At 45.2% G+C, this 19801-nt stretch overlaps 1 protein-coding gene across 1 annotated transcript in view; it reads left to right on the top strand.

Moving 5' to 3' along the window:
• ikbkb (inhibitor of nuclear factor kappa B kinase subunit beta) overlaps window positions 1-19801 on the top strand; it is a 190000-nt gene that overhangs the window by 58773 nt on the left and 111426 nt on the right. The window lies entirely within an intron of this gene.

The raw sequence follows: 19801 nt of genomic DNA, 5'->3' as shown, positions 1-19801 counted from the left end.
CAATAATAAATCAAACAATACTTCTCATTGTATCCCAATACATGGGACAATAATAAATCAAATGATACTTTTCACTGTATCCCAGTACACGGGACAATAATAAATCAAACGATACTTTTCACTGTATCCCAGTACATGTGACAATAATAAATCAAACAATACTTTTCACTGTATCCCAGTACACGTGACAATAATAAATCAAACAATACTTTTCACTGTATCCCAATACGTGTAACAATAATAAATCAAATCAATTTAATTTAATTCAGTACTTCCTACTTGACAACAGGACTACATTTCAAAAGTCCTTCAGTGTCTGTATTTTGGGTACACTGGCATAAAATAGCAAAGGCAGCATCAATACTGCGACAAACTGGAAAGAAGGTCCCTTCAAACATCATCTAGTCATAAACAGAAAGGTGCTTTGATTCGTTCCCTTTTTAACGAGTGGTGGCATATATCCCAACCCCTCAGTTCTTGTGTGATTTAATTAATAACCTATAATAATCCTGTGGCAAAATCAGGACAGAATGAACTCACTGAGCACAGCACAGTGGTTGGCACTGCTGCCTCATAGTGCCAGGGACCTGAGATCAATTCCCGGTTCGGGTCACTGTCTGTGTGGAGTTTGTACATTCTCCCTATGTCTGCGTGGGTTTGCTCCAGTTTCCAAAACCGCCAAGTGGCTTTTCTTCTGGCGACTCAAAGACAATAGCTTACCATCTTCGATCCTTGTTCACCAAAAGATCCAGTTTAGGGTGGCACAGTGGCACAGCACTTAGCACTGCTGCCTCCCAGCGCCAGGGACCTGGGTTCAATTCCAGCCTCAGGTCAATGTCAATCTGGAGTCTGCATGTTCTCCCTGTGGGTATCCTCCAGGTTCTCCAGTTTCCTCCCACTGTCCAAAGGTGTGCATGTTATGTTGACTGGCCATGCTAAATTGCCCCTCAAGATATAGTAAGTAGTCTCACAAAACCAGGTTAAAGTCCAACAGGTTTATTCAGTTGCACGATCGTTCAGCATTGCCCCATCATCACTCCCACATAAACCTGTTGGACTTTAACCTGGTGTTGTGAGACTATTTACTGTGCTTACCCCAGTCCAACTACGGCAACTCCACCTCAAGTAGATAAGCAGGGTAAACACATGGAGTTGGGGGATGGATCCTGGGTGGGATTGTTGTTGGTGCAGGCTCGATGGGTCAAATGGCCTCTTTCTGCACTGTAGTGATTCTATGATTTAATGAAAGTTAAGAAATAGCAACAAGGAAATTTTGTTATATAAAAAATATACAGTGTTAGGTTCTGTTCCATCACAATACAACATCAGCTAAGAGATAGAACACAAAGAATAGTTCTGAATGGCTATTTTTCAACCTTGACAAACATATCCAGTGGTGTTGCTTACGAGCCACTGTGGTTTTTTTGATGTGCATTAATGGCATGGACTTGGGTGGCACTGGGTCCAATATCAAAGTGGGCAGATGGCACAAACATTGAGGAGGATGCTAACAGATTTGAAGAGGACACAGCGGTCTGGATAATGGGCACATGGAAGTTGAAATATAATGTGAAAAACAAAACAAGGTGGTAAATTTTGGAAATATATATCGCCATTTCTTCACTGTCGCTGGGCCAACTCCCTAACAGCTCTGTGGGCGTACCTACCCTACATGGACTGCAGTGGTTCAAGAAGGTAGATCTTCTCTCTACCGTGGAGCAATTAGGGATGGGCACTTAATGCTGAGTGCCAGTAATGCCCATAATACGTGCATGGGAGATAAAAGAATTCACTCCCCCGTTTGATGTTCAACCAGTCTTCAGTTATTATCTCTGGACTCACTTAGCACTCACTCACTCACTCACCTTTTGTAATACAGAAAAATCAATAAAAATTGAATAAAGAAAGAGAGGCTTGCATTTCTAAAACGCCTTTTAAAAAATCCCAGGATTTCTCAATGTTCTTTACAGCCAATTAATTGTTTAAAGTGCAGTCACTGTTGTGATGCGGGGAAAATGGCAGCCAATTTGTGCACAGCAAGCTCCCGCAAAGAGCAATGAGATAACTGGTCAGATAATGGGCAGGCTTTTACAACCTCGCTTGTCACGAAACCGCTCGAAGTCAACGGACCATTCCATGGTCTGCCCACTCTGATTCCCGTGGCGGGCCAATATGTTTTAAATGTTGGATGAGGGGTAAACATTAGATGGAGATACTGGCGTTGGACTGGGGTAAATACAGGAAGAAGTCTCACAACACTAAGTTAAAATCCAACAGGTTTATTTGATAGTAAACCCACAAGGTTTCTGGGTTTGCCCCTTCGTCAGGTGACTGGAGAGTTCTGGCCTCTGACAAGAACTCTAGTCTCTGACAAGAGACCAGAACTCTCCACTCACCTGACAAAGGGGCAAACCCCGAAAGCTTGTGGGTTTACTATCAAATAAACCTGTTGGACTTTAACCTGGTGTTGTGAGAATTCTTACTGGGCAAACATTTGGCCAGGACACTGGGAGATGTCCTACTGCCTTTGAAGAATGGCCTTGGCATCTTCATCTCAAAGGGTAGACAGGATCTTGGTTTGGCCTCTCTTTTGGAAGAGTGGTTAGCACTGCTGCCTCACAGCGCCAGGGACCCAGGTTCGATTCCCGGCTCAGGTCACTGCCTGTGTCCGGGTGCTCTGGTTTCCTCCCGCACTCCAAAGATATGCAGGTTAGGTAGATTGGCCCTTAGTGTCAGGGAGTTAGCAGGGCAAATAACTGGGGTAATGGGGAATAGTAATTGGTGCAGACTTGATGGGCCTCTTTCTGCACTGTAAGGATTCTATGATCTTTCAGTGCAGCACTCCCTGAGCACTGCAATGAAGCGCCAGCCTGGATTTTGCCTTCAGGATGTGGAGACACTGGCGTTGGACTGGGGTAAACACAGTAAGAAGTCTCACAACAACAGGTTAAAGTCCAACAGGTTTATTTGGTAGCAAAAGCCACTAGCCCCAAAAACTAGTGGCTTGTGTGCTACCTAATAAAGCAGTTGGACTTTAACCTGGTATTGTGAGATTTCTTATTTTGCCTTCAGGTCAGTGGAGTGGAACTTGTATGCTTCTGACCCAGGTTAGACTGAGCCACTGAGCCATAGCAGGTGCAGTGTGATCCTGGGGGATTGAAATTTTAAAAAATGAATTTGTCGGATATAGACATTGCCGGCAGGCAAGCATTTGTTGCCCTTCCCTCGTTGTCCAAGTGTCAACTGTGATGTGGGATTGTGGGAGAGAAAGATACTTAGCTCAGTGGACTGAAATAGCACCAGTGAGGTTAAGCTGATTGCGACTTCCTCACTGAGCTCTTCTCTCAGCCATGCAGAGCAATTCTTTCCACTGCAAGGGTGAATTTGACCTGGGCAGGACCTGTGCTTATGCTGGGGCTGTGCAGTGACAACACAATGTTCCTAGGAGTGGCTGTCTTCAGGCTGACTCGTACCAGGGAATGGAGTCAGTTCCCTGCACCAGTCCTTTTCCACTCCACCACAGGAAAGCTCGAACACATCACCTCTTCCCCCATCCCAGCCACTTCCTTGCCTCTTGTCTCTCATTAACACTTGTCTTTCCTTGTATCACATACTTTGCTGGTTGTCCAACATTTATCACCCATCCCAAATTGCCCTTGCACTTTCAGAGGGCAGTTGAGAGTCAACCACGCTGCCGTGGCTCTGGAATCACCAGACCGGGTAAGACGGCAAATTTCCTTCCTTAAAATCACATTAATGAACGAGATGGGTTTTTCCGACAATCGACAATGGTCATCAATAGATTATTAATTCCAGATTTTTAAAAAAATTGAATTCAAATTGCACCATCTGACTTGGCAGGATTCAAACCCAGGTTCCCAGAACATTAGCTGAGTTTCTGGATTAATAGTCCAGCAACAATACCACTGGGCCATCGGCTCCCCACTGCTCTGGGATTGGGAAAAAGATGCTGAGCAGCTGGAAATGGATGGATCCCATCCAAGGGAGCAGCACGGATGAAAAAAGGGAAATGACTTTCTTGAAAAGATTTAATTGGTAGTTGCTGATGTCTTCCTTGTAAAATGTTTGGTCATCTCAGTGCAGACGCACACACACGCACACACACACACACACATGTTTCCTCAGCCAATTCTGTCAGAAAGTACTTCACCCTTGGTCGAATGTTACTTATCTATCACAATTTATTCAAAATGTCAGAGTTCAAGGGATGGCCACGACATTACCATGGATAAAATATCCTGAACGGGGCCTCTTTAGTTAACTCCCGCAAGTACAGGTAAACCTGGGTTTATGCTCCAAGCTCAGATAGGTAAGACTTAACTCTTCAGCTAAATTTCCATTCTTCTCAGATTGAAGCCCATTCCTTTTGTCTCCTAACACTCTCATTGAAGCCCATTCTTCTATAATCCGATCCCTCTAAATCCCCTCCCCCCACTCCCCACCCCCATCAAAGTCCACCCTTCTGTTGTCCCCTCAGCAGCTCAAGAGGGCAGCTCACCGCTGCTTTCTTGAGGGTAACTAGGGATGGGCAATAAATGCTGGCAAACGATGCCCACCTCCCATAAATTAATTTTTAAAAACTCTCCGATCAAAGTCCAATTCCTCTAATCCCCTCACTCCCATCAAAGTCCACCCTCCCCCATAGACCCCTCAGGGCGCTGTTCACCAGCATCTTCTCAAGGGTAACTAGGGTTGGGCGAGAAATTCTGGCCCAGTCGGTGACACCCATAAATTAATTCAAAATGCTCTCCAATCAAAGGCCCACCCCTTGAGTCCCCCCACTCCCTACTCAAAGCCCATCTTTCAATTCCTCCAGTTTCCCACTGCAATCCATCCTTCTACAGTCCCCTAGTCTCCCGTCAAAGTCCATCCCTCCCATCTCCAACTCTCAGATTGTAGCCCACCCCTCTGGAATCCCTACATTGCAAAAGGAGGCCATTCGGCCCATCAAATCTACACCAACCGCAATCCCACCCCGACCCCATAACCCCATGCATTCACCCTAGCTAGCTAGCCCCCACCCTGACACTACAGTGCAATTTTAGCATGGCCAATCCATCTAACCCACATCCCAGACTGTGGGAAGAAACCAGAGCACTGGGAGGAAACTGCGCAGAAACATGCCAACTCCACACAGACAGTGACCCAAGCCAGGGATCAAAGCCGGGTCCCTGGTGCTATGAGGCAGCAGTACTAACCACTGTGCCACCATGCTGCCCTCTCTCCATTCCATGCCATCATGCTGTAGTCCCCTCTATCCATTCCCAAAGCCCATTCCTCTTGATTCTCACTCCCTGATTGAAGGCCATTCATCTTGCTTCCTAACTTGTCCAGATCACCAATAACCTGGCCTGGTTTCCCCCCATGCTGACACTATAGTTAAGAAAGCCCAGCAATGTCTCTATTTTCTCAGAAGCCCAAGGAAATTTGGCATGTCAGCTACAACTCTCATCAACTTTTACAGATGCACCATAGAGTGCATTCTTTCTGGTTGTATCGCAGCTTGGTATGGGCTCCTGCTCTGCCCAAGACCGCAAGGAACTATAAAAGGTTGTGAATGTAGCCCAATCCATCACAAAAACCAGCCTCCCATCCACTGACACTGTCTATACTTCCTGCTGCCTCAACAAAGCAGCCGGCATAATCAAGAACTCCACACACCCCGGACATTCTCTCTTCCACCTTCTTATGTTGGGAAAAAAGTCTGAGGTCACGCACCAACCGACTCAAAAAATAGTTTCTTCCCTGCTGCCATCAGACTTCTGAATGGTCCTACCTCACATGAAGCTGACCTTTCTCTCTACCCTCGCTGTGACTGTAACACTTTTCTGCACTCGCTCCTTTCCTTCTCTATGAATGGTATGCTCTGACTGTATAGCGTGCAAGAAACAATACTTTTCACTGTATCCCAATACATGTAACAATAATAAATCAAATCATATAAAATAATTCCTTGCTCTGTTATGTTCTCTTTTTAGTCAATTTACTAATTTGCCCCTTTCCTGTAGTTGCTGTCACATCCTGTGCCCTGGTCCATAGGTGTGCACTGGCATCTGCTCCAGGTGTGCCTGTTGCTCAGCCATGCCTGGCCAGTGGGAGGGCAAATGTTATTTAACTAACTAGGTTGAAGCAGGCATCACATCCCATTGCACTGAATTGCACATTGAACCTCTCTCACCTTTACAATGGGGTCCTCTGACCAAAAGGACAGACCACGCAGCATGAACCTTGGGTAGCTGTCAGTCCCCGCATGTCCTAATGTGGGGACCATTGTCGTGATTTGATTTGATTTATTATCGTCACATGTATTGGGATATTGTGAAAAATATTGTTTCTTGCGTGCTATACAGACAAAGCATACCGTTCACAGAGAAGGAAAGGAAAGAGTGCAGAATGTAGTATTACAGTCATAGCCAGGATGTAGAGAAAGATCAACTTAGTGTGAGGTAGGTCCATTCAAAAGTCTGATGGCAGCAGGGAAGAAGCTGTTCTTGAGTTGATTGGGGCGTAGAGGTGTTGGTGGCCTTTCTTAACTCTCATGTCGGTGTGTGGGGGCCAGGACAGGTTTTGGTGATCTGGACACCTAAAATCTTGAAGTTCATTGAGCTATAGTGTCTTAGAGGTTTACAACATGGAAACAGGCCTTTTGGCCCAACTTGTCCATGCCACCCTTTTTTTAAACCCCTAAGCTAATCCGAATTGCCCGCGTGTGGCCCATATCCCTCTACACGCATCTTACCCATGTAACTATCTAAATACTTTTTAAAAGACAAATTTTACCTGACTCTACTACTACCTCTGACAGCTTGTTCCAGACACTCATCGCTGTCTGTGCTGACCTAAAGGTGTGACAATAAAGGCAGATTGGAACAGGAGAGTGAGCTGCAGTGCACGGGGAGACTATGTGACAGAGTCCGGCGCACAGTGCCAGCAGGAAGCAGGGAAATGGGATTCCCGACAAAAAGAGAACGGTGGAGAGATGTGAGGTGAGGCGGGATGGCCAGAGAGAAAGATACTTAGCTCGGTGAAACGGGGCCTGTGGACTGAAATAACACCAGTGAGGTTGACGTCATTGTGGCTTTAACACTTAAGTGCTTCTCTCAACCATGCAGAGTAACTCTTTCCACTGCAAGGGTGGGCTTGACCTGGGCAGGATCTGTGCTGACGCTGGGCCTGTGCAGTGACAATACATTGTGCCTAGGAGTGGCTGTATTCGGGCTGACTCGTACCAGGGAATGGAGTCAGTTCCCTGCAACAATCTTTTTCCACTCCGCCTCAGGAAAGCTCTAACACATCACTTCTCCGTCTTTCCCATCCATTTCCTTCAAAACTCTCCTGCCTGTCTCTTGTCCCTCATTACCACCATCCTCCTCATCCCCCCACCCTCAGCCCCAACCTTTTTTTTTATTCATTCATGGGACATGGGCATCGCTGGTTGGCCAAAATTTGTTGCCCATCCCAAGTTGCCCTTGAACTGAGTGGCTCGCTGGGCCATTTCAGAGAGCAGTTTGCTGTGGCTGTGGAATCACATGTAGGTCAGACCAAGTATAGGCGGCAGATTTCCTTTCTTAAAGTACATTAGTGAACCAAATGGATTTTTCTGACAATTGACAATGGTTTCATGGTTATCAGTAGACTCTTAATTCCAGATGTATTTTATTAAATTCAAATTCCACCATTTGCCATGGCGAGATTTGAACCTGGCTCCCCAATTTTTGGATTAATAATCCAGCAACAATACCACTAGTCCATTGCCTCCCCTAATTTTTTGATTTGATTTGATTTATTATTGTCACATGTATTAGCATACAGTGAAAAGTATTGTTTCTTGCATGCTATACAGACAAAACATACCGTTCATAGAGAAGGAAAGGAAAGAGTGCAGAATGTAATATTACAGTCATAGCTAGGGTGTAGAGAAAGATCAAATTAGTGTGAGGTAGGTCCATTCAAAAATCTGATGGCAGCAGGGAAGAAGCGCTTCTTGAGTTGATTGGGGCGTAGAGGTGTTGGTAGCCTTTCTTAACTTTAGTGTCGGTGTGTGGGGGAGCAGGACAGATTGTTGGTGATCTGGACACCGAAAATCTAAAGTTCATTGAGCTATAGTGTCTTAGAGGTTACAGCATGGAAACAGGCCTTTCAGCCCAACTTGTCCATGCCACCCTTTTTTTAAACCCCTAAGCTAATCTGAATTGCCTGCGTGTAGCTCATGTCCCTCTATACCCATCTAATCCATGTAACTATCTAAATACTTGTTAAAAAACAAAATTTTACCTGCCTCTACTACTACCTCTGCAGTTTGTTCGAGACACTCACCACCCTCTGTGCAAAACATTTGCCCCTTTGGACACTTTTGTATCTCTCCCCTCTCACCTTAAGCCTATGCCCTCTAGTTTTAGACTCCCCTATCTTTGGGAAAAGATATTGACTATCGAGCTGATCTGTGCCCCTCATTATTTTATAGACCTCTATAAGATCACCCCTCAGCCTCCTACGCTCCAGGGAAAAAAGTCCCAATCTATCCAGCCTCTCCTTCTAACTCAAACCACCAAGTCCCGGGAGCATCCTAGTAAATCTTTTCTGCACTCCTTCTAGTTTAATAATATCCTTTTTATAATAGGGTGACCAGAACTGTACACAGTATTCCAAGTGTGACCTTACCAATGTCTTGTACAACTTCAACGAGACATTCCAACTCCTGTATTTAATATTCTGACCAATGAAACTAAACTTGCCGTATGCCTTCTTCACTACTCTGTCTGCATGTGACTCCACTTTCAAGGAGCAATGAACATGTATCCCTCGATCTCTCCCCAGTGCCCTACCATTAACTGAGTAAGTCCTGCCCTGGTTCAATCTACCAAAATGTATCACCTCACATTTATCTTAATTAAACTCCATCTGCCATTCATCAGCCCACTGGCCCAATTGATCAAGATCCCATTGCAATTGGAGATAACTTTCTTCACTGTCCACTATGCCACCAATCTTGGTTTCATCTGCAAACTTACTAAACATGCCTTCCATATTCTCATTAGTATAAATGACAAATAACAGTGGACCCAGCACTGATCCCTGAGGCACATCGCTGGTCACAGGCCTCCAGTTTGAAAAACAACCCTCTACAACCACCCTCTGGTTTCTGTCAAGAAACCAATTTTGTATCCATTTAGATACCTTGCCCTGGATTCGGTGAGATTTAATCTTATGCAACAACCTACCATGTGGTACCTTGTCAAAGGCCTTGCTGAAGTCCATTTGGACAACATCAACTGCACTGCCCTCATCTACCTTCTTGGTTACCCCTTCAAAAAACTCAATCAAATTTGTAAGACATGATTTTTCACTCACAAAGCCAATGCTGACTGTCCCTAATCAGTCCTTGTGTCTCTAAATGCCTGTCTCTCAAAATATCTTCCAACAACTTACTCACCACAGATGTGAGGCTCACTGGCCTGTAGTTCCCAGGCTTTTCCCTGCAGCCCTTTTTAAACAAAGGCACAACATTTGCTACCCTCCAAATCCTGAGGCACTCACCCATGACTATCAATGATTCAAATATGTCAGCTAGGGGACCTGCAATTTTCTCCCTAGCTTCCACAGTGTCCTGGGATGCACTTCATCAAGTCCCAGGGATTTATCTACCTTGATACACTTTAGACTTCAAACACTTCTTTCTCTATAATATGTACACTCCTCAAGACATCACTATTTAATTCCCTCAAGTGCCCTAACATGCACGCTTTTCTCAACAAATAATACTGATGAGAAATATTCATTTAGGAGCTCACCCATCTCTTGTGGATCTGCACACAGATGATCTTGTTGATCCTTAAGAGCCCTACTTTCTCCCTTGTTACTCTTTTGCCCTTTATGTATTTGTAGTTCTTTTAGACTCTCCTTTACCTTATCTGCCAAACCAATCTCTTGTCCCCTTTTTGCCCTCCTGATTTCTCTCTGAACTCTACTATACCCTTCAAGAGATTCACTCGATCCCAGCTGCCTCTGCATGTCATGTACCTCCTTGTTCTTGACCAGGTCCTCAATATCCCGAGTCATCCAGGGTTCCCTACTTCTGCCAGCCTTGCCCTTCACTCTAAGGGGAATGTGCTTACCCTGAACACTGATTAATACACTTTTGAAAGCCTCCCACTTACCAGACGTCACTTTGCCTTCCCACAGACTCCCCCAATTAACTTTTGAAAGTTCCTGTGATACCATCAAAATTGGCCTTGCCCCAATTTAGAATTTTAACTTTTGGGCCAGACCTATCATTCTCCATAGCTATCTTAAAACTAATAGAATTACGGTCACTGGTCTCAAAGTGATCCCTCACTCACACTTCTGTCACTTGCCCTTCCTTATTTTCCAAGAGGAGGTCAAGTTTTTGCCCCCTCTCTAGTTGGGCCACCCACAGACCGAATGAGAAATTCCTCCTGAATATACTCAACAAATTTCTCTCCATCCAACCCTTTAATACTATGGCTGTCCCATGTTGTTCCCTGTTGGGAAATCTCCTACTGTTACTGCCGTATTTTACTTGGAGCTATCTATAATCTCCTTACATACTTGCTCCTCAATTTCCCGCCAACTATTTGGAGGTTCATAGTACAACCCTATCAAAGTGATTTCCTCCTTCTTACTTCTCAGTTTTCGACCATTTCTACTTCATCCCCATTGATGTAGACAAGTGCTGAGTTCGATCATCTTGGGGAAATCGAACCTGCTGTCGAATGGATCCAAACACAACAAATCAGAATCACAGTGGGTACAGCGGGTGACCAATGAGTTGACACTTCTCGTCTGGGTCTGTACAGGGTTAATGTTGATGTTCAATGTCAGTATCTTTATTATTTCAATGATGGGTAGGGTTCGTAATTGCTAGTTTTGTGAGTAACTTGTACGATTTGTTATTTTCTCTCCCAACTGTACAGAACACCAGTGAGTCATGTTTATAATAGCTCTTTCGCAAATTAGCTCCAATATAAATTATCGATTTGATCACCCAGTGCATTCTCCCAAAAATGCAGTCAGCAGATGTCAGAGCAAATACCCCTGAACTTGCATATACCATAACACTGAAAAATTATTGCTATTTTAAAGCGTTTGTGAAACATTGCCTGGGCTTCTCTGAGATTCTTGCTGGGATTCTTTTACTTCGAGCAAAGGATATGAAGGGAAGATTTAATAGATGTGTTGAAATGTTTGGACAAGGTTTCAAAAGAAGCGGAGGAAATGTTTTTGCTGGCAGGAGATTTGGTAACCATAAGATGAAGATTTAAAGATTAACAAGAACTTGGGGGCGATAAAAATTTTAAGTCGCAAGCTATCTTGATTTGGTATCTGAATAGATTGTGGTACACATCCAACTTTCAAAAAGGAATTGGATAAATACTCAAAAAAGGAGAAACAAATTCACGGCGACGGGGGGCGGAGGGGGAGAAGTGTTGAAGAGATAGCACAGGCATTCTGGGCTGAATGGCCTTGCTGATCTAAAGGTGTGACAATAAAGGCAGATTGGAACAGGAGAGTGAGCTGCAGTGCACGGGGAGACTATGTGACAGAGTCCGGCGCACAGTGCCAGCAGGAAGCAAGGAAATGGGATTCCCGACAAAAATAGAACGGTGGAGAGATGTGAGGTGAGGCGGGATGGCCAGAGAGAAAGATACTTAGCTCGGTGAACTGGGGCCTGTGGACTGAAATAGCACCAGTGAGGTTGACGTCATTGCAGCTTTCGCACTTAACTGCTTCTCTCAGCCATGCAGAGTAACTCTTTCCACTGCAAGGGTGGGCTTGACCTGGGCAGGATCTGTGCTGATGCTGGGCCTGTGCAGTGACAATACATTGTGCCTAGGAGTGGCTCTATTCGGGCTGACTCGTACCAGGGAATGGAGTCAGTTCCTGCAACAATCTTTTTCCACTCCACCTCAGGAAAGCTCTAACACATCACTTCTCCCTCTTCCCTATCCATTTCCTTCAAAACTCTCCTGCCTGTCTCTTGTCCCTCATTACCACCATCCTCCTCTTCCCCCCCCCCCCCCCCCCCCGCCACCCTCATAGAAATCATAGAACCTGACAGTGCAGAAAGTGGCCCTTCAGCCCATCGAGTCTGCACTGAACACAATCCCACCCAGGCCCTACCCCCATATCCTTACCCACTAATCCCTCTAACCTACACATCCCTGGACACTAAGGGGCAATTTCTTAGCACAGCCAATCGACCTAACCCGCACATCTTTGGACTGTGGGAGGAAACCGGAGTACCCGGAGGAAATCCACGCAAACACGAGGAGAATGTGCAAACTCCACACAGCCAGTGACCCGAGCCAGGAATCGAACCCAGGGTCCTGGAGCTGTGAAGCAGCAGTGCTAACCACTGTGCTACTGTGCTGCCCAACCTTTTTTTTATTCATTCATGGGACATGGGCATCGCTGGTTGGCCAACGTTTGTTGCCCATCCCTAGTTGCCCTTGAACTGAACAGCTCGCTGGGCCATTTCAGAGAGCAGTTTGCTGTGGCTCTGGAATCATATGTAGGTCAGACCAGGTGAAGGCGGCAGATTTCCTTTCTTAAAGTACATCAGTGAACCAGATGGATTTTTCTGACAATCGACAATGGTTTCATGGTCAAAAGTAGATTCTTAATTCCAGACATTTTTTATTGAATTCAAATTCCACCATTTGCCATGGGGAGATTTGAACCCAGGTCCCCAGTTTCTGGATTAATAATCCAGCAACAATACCACTAGGCCATTGCCTCCCCTAATCTTTTGATTTGATTTGATTTATTATTGTCACATGTATTAACATACAGTGAAAAGTATTGTTTCTTGCACACTAAGCAGACAGAGCATACCATTCACAGAGAAGGAAAGGAGAGAGTACAGAATGTAGTGTTACAGTCATAGCTAGGGTGTCGAGAAAGATCAAGTTAATGCAAGGTAGGTCCAATCAAAAATCTGATGGAGGCAGGGAATAAGTTGTTCTTGAGTCAGTTAGTACGTGACTTCAGACTTTTGTATCTTTTTCCCGACAGAAGAAGGTGGAAGAGAAAACGTCCGGGTCATTGATTATGCTGCCTGCTTTTCTGAGGCGGAGTCAATGGACGGGAGGCTGTTTTGCGTGATAGATTGGGCTACATTTACAACCCTTTGTAGTTTCTTGCGGTCTTGAGCAGAGCAGGAGACATACCAAGCTGTGATATAACCAGAAAGAATGCTTTCTATGGTGGCTTGGCTTACTTGTTAACTTACGGTTGACTTGGTTACAGTTAACTTGGCTTACGTTCCTCAATCTTGAATTCAAATGATTTTGCTGCATGTCATGATGTAGTAAGCTCAGGTTCTGGCCTTTTTTGCATCCCCTGGCTCCGCACCCCCCCCATCTCAGTCTAATACATCATGCCATCAGTCATACTCTGTGGGAGTCTGCCTTAAATCTCTTCACATCTTCATTCTCCTCTGCACCCTACAAAACGCACCTCTTTTATCAGAAGCCGTCATTGTGCTTTGGTATGAGTCCCTTTCTTGCTGCTCCTAAGTATAGTAATTCAGCGTGTTTAGACACAATACATTTGCAGGTTTGGGCTTGCAATTTGTTGAGTCATTTCTTAATTCTTCCTCAACTCCATCATAGGCACAGCACGTGTTGTATCCTCTCTCTCTCTCACTTACAAAAACCTCCAATCTCCCTCTGTAGTCAGGGCTGCTCTTCTCTCCCTTGTGAAGTAGGCAGGGGGAGGAAATGGGGGGCAGGAGATGGAGGGGATGGTGCTCGGCCTTCCACTTCTGTGTGCCAATAAAAGTCTTCCCCCTGCCCTTTTTTTTATCTGGACCAGTGCTGACATCCTGTTTCCTGCCCCGCTCATCCTCTTGGTGCTTTACCTCGAGGCAATCACTTAGTAAAAGAAATATTGTGTGTCTGCCTGGAATGTTGCCCACTGGGTCAAAGCTGACCCCAAACCAAGATGTGTAAGGATGAAGATGTTACTTTGATATTGTCTGATGTCCTGACAGCAGAATGATGCTGTTAATACTTCCAGGAGTACATTGCACCAACATGACTCAGCAGTCTGGCATCCGGTGCCCCTTTGAGTCAGAACCAATGTTTCCCTGTGATTCTGGACAACCTGATTGTTAAAGACCAAGCATCCAGGGGGATTGGCTGCCAGCTAAGATATCCCGATGTTAACACGCAGAGAATGTACCCACTGCGTCATTGAATCGTAGAATACTTTTTGCACAGAAGTAGATCATTCGTCCCTTTGGCTAAGTGCAAGAGCAATTTAGGGGAGGTGATGGTCGAGTGGTATTATCGCTAGACTATTAATCCAGAAACTCAGCTAATGTCCTGAGGCACTTGGTGGAATTTGAATCCAATAATAAAAAAAAACTTACAATTGAGAATAGGGCGGCACGGTGGCACAGTGGTTAGCACTGCTGCCTCACAGTACTAGGGACCTAGTATTCTGGCCTTGGGTCACTGTCTGTGTAGAGTTTGCACATTCTCCCCATGTCTGCGTGGGTTTCCTCCGGGTGCTCCAGTTTCCTCCCACATTCCAAAGATGTGCATGTTAGGTTGATTGGCCTTGATAAATTGACCCTAATGTCAGGGGGATTAGCAGGGTAAATATACATGGCCTGGGTGGGATTGTGGTCGGTGCAGACACAATGGGCCAATTGGCCTCCTTCTGCACTGTAGGGATTCTATCATCTCCTGATGACTATGAAACCATTGTCGATTATCAGGAAAACTCACCTGGGTCACTAATGTCCTTTCGGAAAGGAAATCTGCCATCCTTACCCAGTCTGGTCTACATGTGACTCTGGAGCCACGCCAATGTGGTTGACTCTCAACTGCCCTCCAAGGGCAACTGGGGATCGGCAATAAATGCTGGCCCAGCCACGGTGCTTGTGGCCCATGAATGAATAAAAAAAAATTGCCTTATCTCACTCCCCTGCTCTTGCAATTCTTTTCCCTTCACATAAGTATCCAGTTCTCATTTGAAAGCCACTATTGCCTCTGCTCTGTTCACAGGCAGTGCATCTCACATCATAACTGCTCACTGCCTGAAAATATTTTCCTTTTGTCACCGTTGCTTCTTTTGCCTAAATCGATGCCCCCTCATTCTTCACGCGATGTGGTTCTCAAATTACCCTCCTAATGATCTAAGCACCCCGGGTTTGACTCAGGTCTTTGATGCACTAACTAAAGGAATTACAACTGATCTCACACTCATACGATATTAACTGAGGATATTGCAACCAATTTCACACCGAAGGGGAAAGGTTTCACCAGTCTGCCTTCCGATTCATATCCTGTTGAGACCTATTGCATGTTCTGTTTCCCTCTTCACAGATGCTGTCAGACCCGCTGAATATTTCCACCACTTCCTGTTTTAAATTTCAGATCTCCGGCATTCTGCTTTTTTTCCTGTCTTTTCTCCATTGCTGTTTTCCTTTTCTCCGAGGCTGTGAAATGGTATCACGAGATGGCCTGCTCCTAACCTTCTGCCAGAGAGGCAACAAGGAGGCCCTCTGCAGAAATGTTTGAACTGATTGCGGAGGCAATTCTCACCCCGGGAATTCCTCTATTCAAACATAAAATGCTGAAAATACACAACAAGTACAGCAATATCTCTGGACATAGAAACTAGAAGCAGGAGGAGGCCATTCAGCCCTTCCAGCCTGCTCTGCCATTCATTTTAATCATGGCTGATCCTGATCCTGCCTTTCCCCCATATCCCTCGATCCCTTTCACTCCAAGAGATATGTCTAATTTCTTCTTGAAATCACACAATGTTTTGGCCTCAACTACACTCAGTGGCAGCAAATTCCATACATTCACCACTCTCTGGTGAAGAAATTTCTCCTCACCTCAGTTCTAAAAGGTTTACCCCTTATCCGCAAACTATGACCCCTAGTTCTGGACTCCCCCCACCATCAGGAACATTCTTTCTGAATCTACTCTGACTCACCCTGTTAGAATTTATAAGTTTCTATGAGATCCCCTCTCACTCTTCTAAACTCCAGTGAATATAATCTTAACTGACTTAGTCTCCCCTCATATGACAGACCTGCCATCCCAGCAATCAGCCTGGTAAACCTTCACTGTACTCCCTCTATAGCAAGGACATCCTTCCTCAGATAAGGAGACCAAAACTGCACACAATACTCCAGGTGTGGTCTCACCAATGCCCTATACAATTGCAGCAACACATCCCTATCCCTATACTCAAATCCTCTCGCTGAGGCCAACATACCATTTGCCTTCTTTACTGCCTGCTGTACCTGCACGCTTACTTTCAGTGACTGATACACGAGGACTCCAAGGTCTCACTGAGTATCCACCACTCTTAATTTATGCCCATTCAAATAAAGGGACAAATAGAATTGCTGTTTCAGACTGATGGCTGACAGGGAAAGTTAGAAATGTGACATGTTTTGAACAACTGAACAACTGAAAGGGGGCAGGGTGAGCGAGGGGTCATGGTGATCTCAGAGACCACATTATCTTCTTGTCTGAGGTTTAGGTGAATGTCAGGAACCCCATGACCTCCTGACTGATGGGATGGCAAGGCGCACATTTCGGAGCTGGAGTTGGGACCCAGACAGCAGGTTACATTTGTTCTAATGGTGGTGTTGGCTTGATGTAAATATTTCTTGTAAATGCTCTTGCCTTCCCATTAATAAGTAGTTGTCACCACGCCAAGCATTCAGAGGCCAGGTGCTTCGCTCTAACAGTCGGGGAACTGTGGAATAGGGTGGAGGGCAGGAGGGATTAAGTGACAAAAGGCTTCCTTGGTGCATGGCCAAAGGGAGTGGTAATGAGGACAGGTAAAGAAACAAAGGATGGTGATTCCCGAAAAGAGATAAAGGGGAACAAGAAGAGAAAAGCAAACCAGTAAAGGAAAATGAAACAAAATGATGGGCAGCGGTTAAGGGGAATCATGTGTTATTATTATTAGATTATTAAAATAGAAACTCAGCCAATGCTCTGGTTTCTCTTGATCCTATAAATATTTTAGTGTCACAAGTAGGCTTGCAATGAAGTTACTGTCGAGAGAAACATAAAGAGTTTTCTGGGAACTTGGACTCGAATCCCGCCACGGCAGATGGTGAAATTGGAATTCAATAAAAATCTGTAATTAGAAGTCTAATGATGACCCTGAAATCATTATTGATTGTTGTGAAAAAAAAACTCATCTGGTTCACTCATGCCCCATTTGGGAAGCAAATCTGTCGCCCTTACCCTACATGTGACTCCAGAGCCACAGAAATGTTGATTTTTAAATGTGTAATGAAATGGCCCACCAAGCCACTCAGTTTAAGCTCTTTCAGGTCAAACCAAGTAAACAAACTCAAATTAAATTAGGACAAAGTAAAAGGGGCAGCTCCCCAAAAGGAAGGGGAACAGCCCGAACAAAAACAAAAGTACAAAGGAAACTTAAGACACGTCAAATCAAAATGTGATTGTCAGGGTCTATAACGCACCTCAGCCCCTGCGGTGCCCAGCGGGCACAGAAGGGCCACTCAGTTTAAGGACAATCAGAGATGGGCAAAAATTACTGGCCCCTCCAGTGGTGCCCACATCCCCTGAATGAATGAAGTAAAATAAGTGAACCACTGCCTCACTTGAAAAGTCATGATGTGAAGATGCTGGCGTTGGACTGGGGTAGGCACAGTAAGAACTCCCACAACACCAGGTTAAAATCCAACAGGTTTATTTGGAAGCTTTCAGAGTGCACCTTCACCACTACTCCGACCTTCGGGTAAGCGTTCTCCAAGGCAGCCTTCAAGACACACGACAACACAGAATCGCCGAGCAGAAACTGATAGCCAAATTCCGCACGCCTCAGCCGGGATCTTGGGTTCATGTCCCACTACCTGTAATCCCCACCATTTGGCCTGGGTTTGCAAAATCCTACTAACTGTCCTGGCTTGAGATGATTCACACCTCTTTAACCTGTGATTATCCCTCTTTCCACTCGGACCGTCTGTTGTGTAAAGACTTGATTACCTGAAAAGACTTGCATTCCAATCATTATCTTGCAATTGTGTCTTTGTCTATATATGCTGTGTTTGTGAAACCTACCTCTCCATTCATCTGATGAAGGTGCAGTGCTCCGAAAGCTCCTAATTCCAAACAAACCTGTTGGACTTTGACCTGGTGTTGTGAGACTTCTTACTGTGCCCACCTTGAAAGGACTGCTCGGGATCTTGGATGGCGGGAAGGCAGATATTGTATCTCCTATGCTTTTATGGAAAGGTGCTGCAGCAAAGGGAGGGCTTGACTGAGGACTGGAGTGTTCCTTATTGTGAAGGAAACACTCCCTTGGGTAAGTTGCCAAAGGAGGAGAAGATGTGTTTGGCGGTGGCATAAGACCATAAGACATAGCAGCAGAATTTGCGGCCCATCGAGTCTTCTCCGCCATTCAATCATGGCTGTTATTTTTTTCATCCCCATTCTACTGCCTTTTTCTGATCGCCCCTGATCCCTTTATTAATCAAGAACCCAGCTCAACACCATCAGAAACAAATGCTCAAAAGAATAGGGACCCCTGGGCTAGAATACAAGAGCAGGGATGTAGTTCTGCGGCTGTATAAGGCTCTGGTCAGACCCCATTTGGAAAATTGTGGGCAGTTTTGGGCCCCACATGTCAGAAAGGATGTGCCGGCCTTGGGAAGGGTCCAGCGGTGTTTCACAAGAATGATCTCTGGAATGAAGAGCTTGTCGTATGAGGAACGGTTGAGAACTCTGGGTCTGTACTCATTGGAGTTCACAAGGATGGGGGGGAATCTTATTGAAACTTACAGGATACTGCGAGGCCTGGATAGAGTGGACGTGGAGAGGATGTTTCCACTTGTAGGAAAAACTAGAACCAGAGGGCACAACCTCTGTTTAAAGACACTCAATGACCTTGTCTCCACAGCCTTCTGCGGCAAAGAGTTCCACAGATTCACCACTCTCTGGCTGAAGAAATTCCTCCTCATCTCTGTTTTAAAGGATCGTCCCTTTAGCCTGAGGTTGTGCCCTCTGGTTCTAGTTTTTCCTACGAGTGGAAACATCCTCTGCATGTCCACTCTATCCAGGCCTTGCAGTACCCTGTAAGTTTTAATAAGGTCCCCCCCTCATCCTTCTAAACTCCAATGAGTAAGACCCAGAGTCCTCAACCATTCCTCATACACCGAGCTCTTCATTCCAGGGATCATTCTCCTGAACCTCCTCTGGACCCTTTCCAAGGCCGGCACATCCTTCCTTCGATACAGGGCCCAAAACTGCCCACAATTTTCCAAATGGGGTCTGATCAGAGCCTTAAACAGCCTCAAAAGTGCATCCTTCCTCTTGTATTCTAACCCAGGGGTCCCTATTCTTTTGAGCTTTTGTTTCTGACGGTGTTGAGCTGGGTGCTGTTTATGGCAACCACTCATTAGCCAAATCCAAATCTAAAACCTGGCAATGATTGACTAGGCTTCATCACGGCTCTGGAAAGCCTAGTACTGAAGCCTTTAACAAGTGCTCCTCTGCACCGTATTGAGCCTGTTATTATTAGTCTACTCAAACAAAGTTTATTTTACTATAATCCTCACCAGTGACTCAATGCAGTGTATTTCCAAAGTGCCTGACAAACCTTTTATTGCAAAAATTGTAGGTTATCTTTATGCGTGTGTGTGTTAAAGTCTATTTATTAGTGTTATGAGTAGGCTTACATTAACACGACAATGAAGTCACTTTGGAAAACTTCCTATTTGCCACATTCCAGCACCTGTTCGGGTTACACT

This window comes from Carcharhinus amblyrhynchos, chromosome 34, assembly GCF_965287045.1.
Source record: "Carcharhinus amblyrhynchos chromosome 34, sCarAmb.v2.hapA, whole genome shotgun sequence".
Lineage (NCBI taxonomy): Eukaryota > Metazoa > Chordata > Chondrichthyes > Carcharhiniformes > Carcharhinidae > Carcharhinus > Carcharhinus amblyrhynchos.
This window is presented reverse-complemented; position numbering and strand designations above follow the sequence as displayed.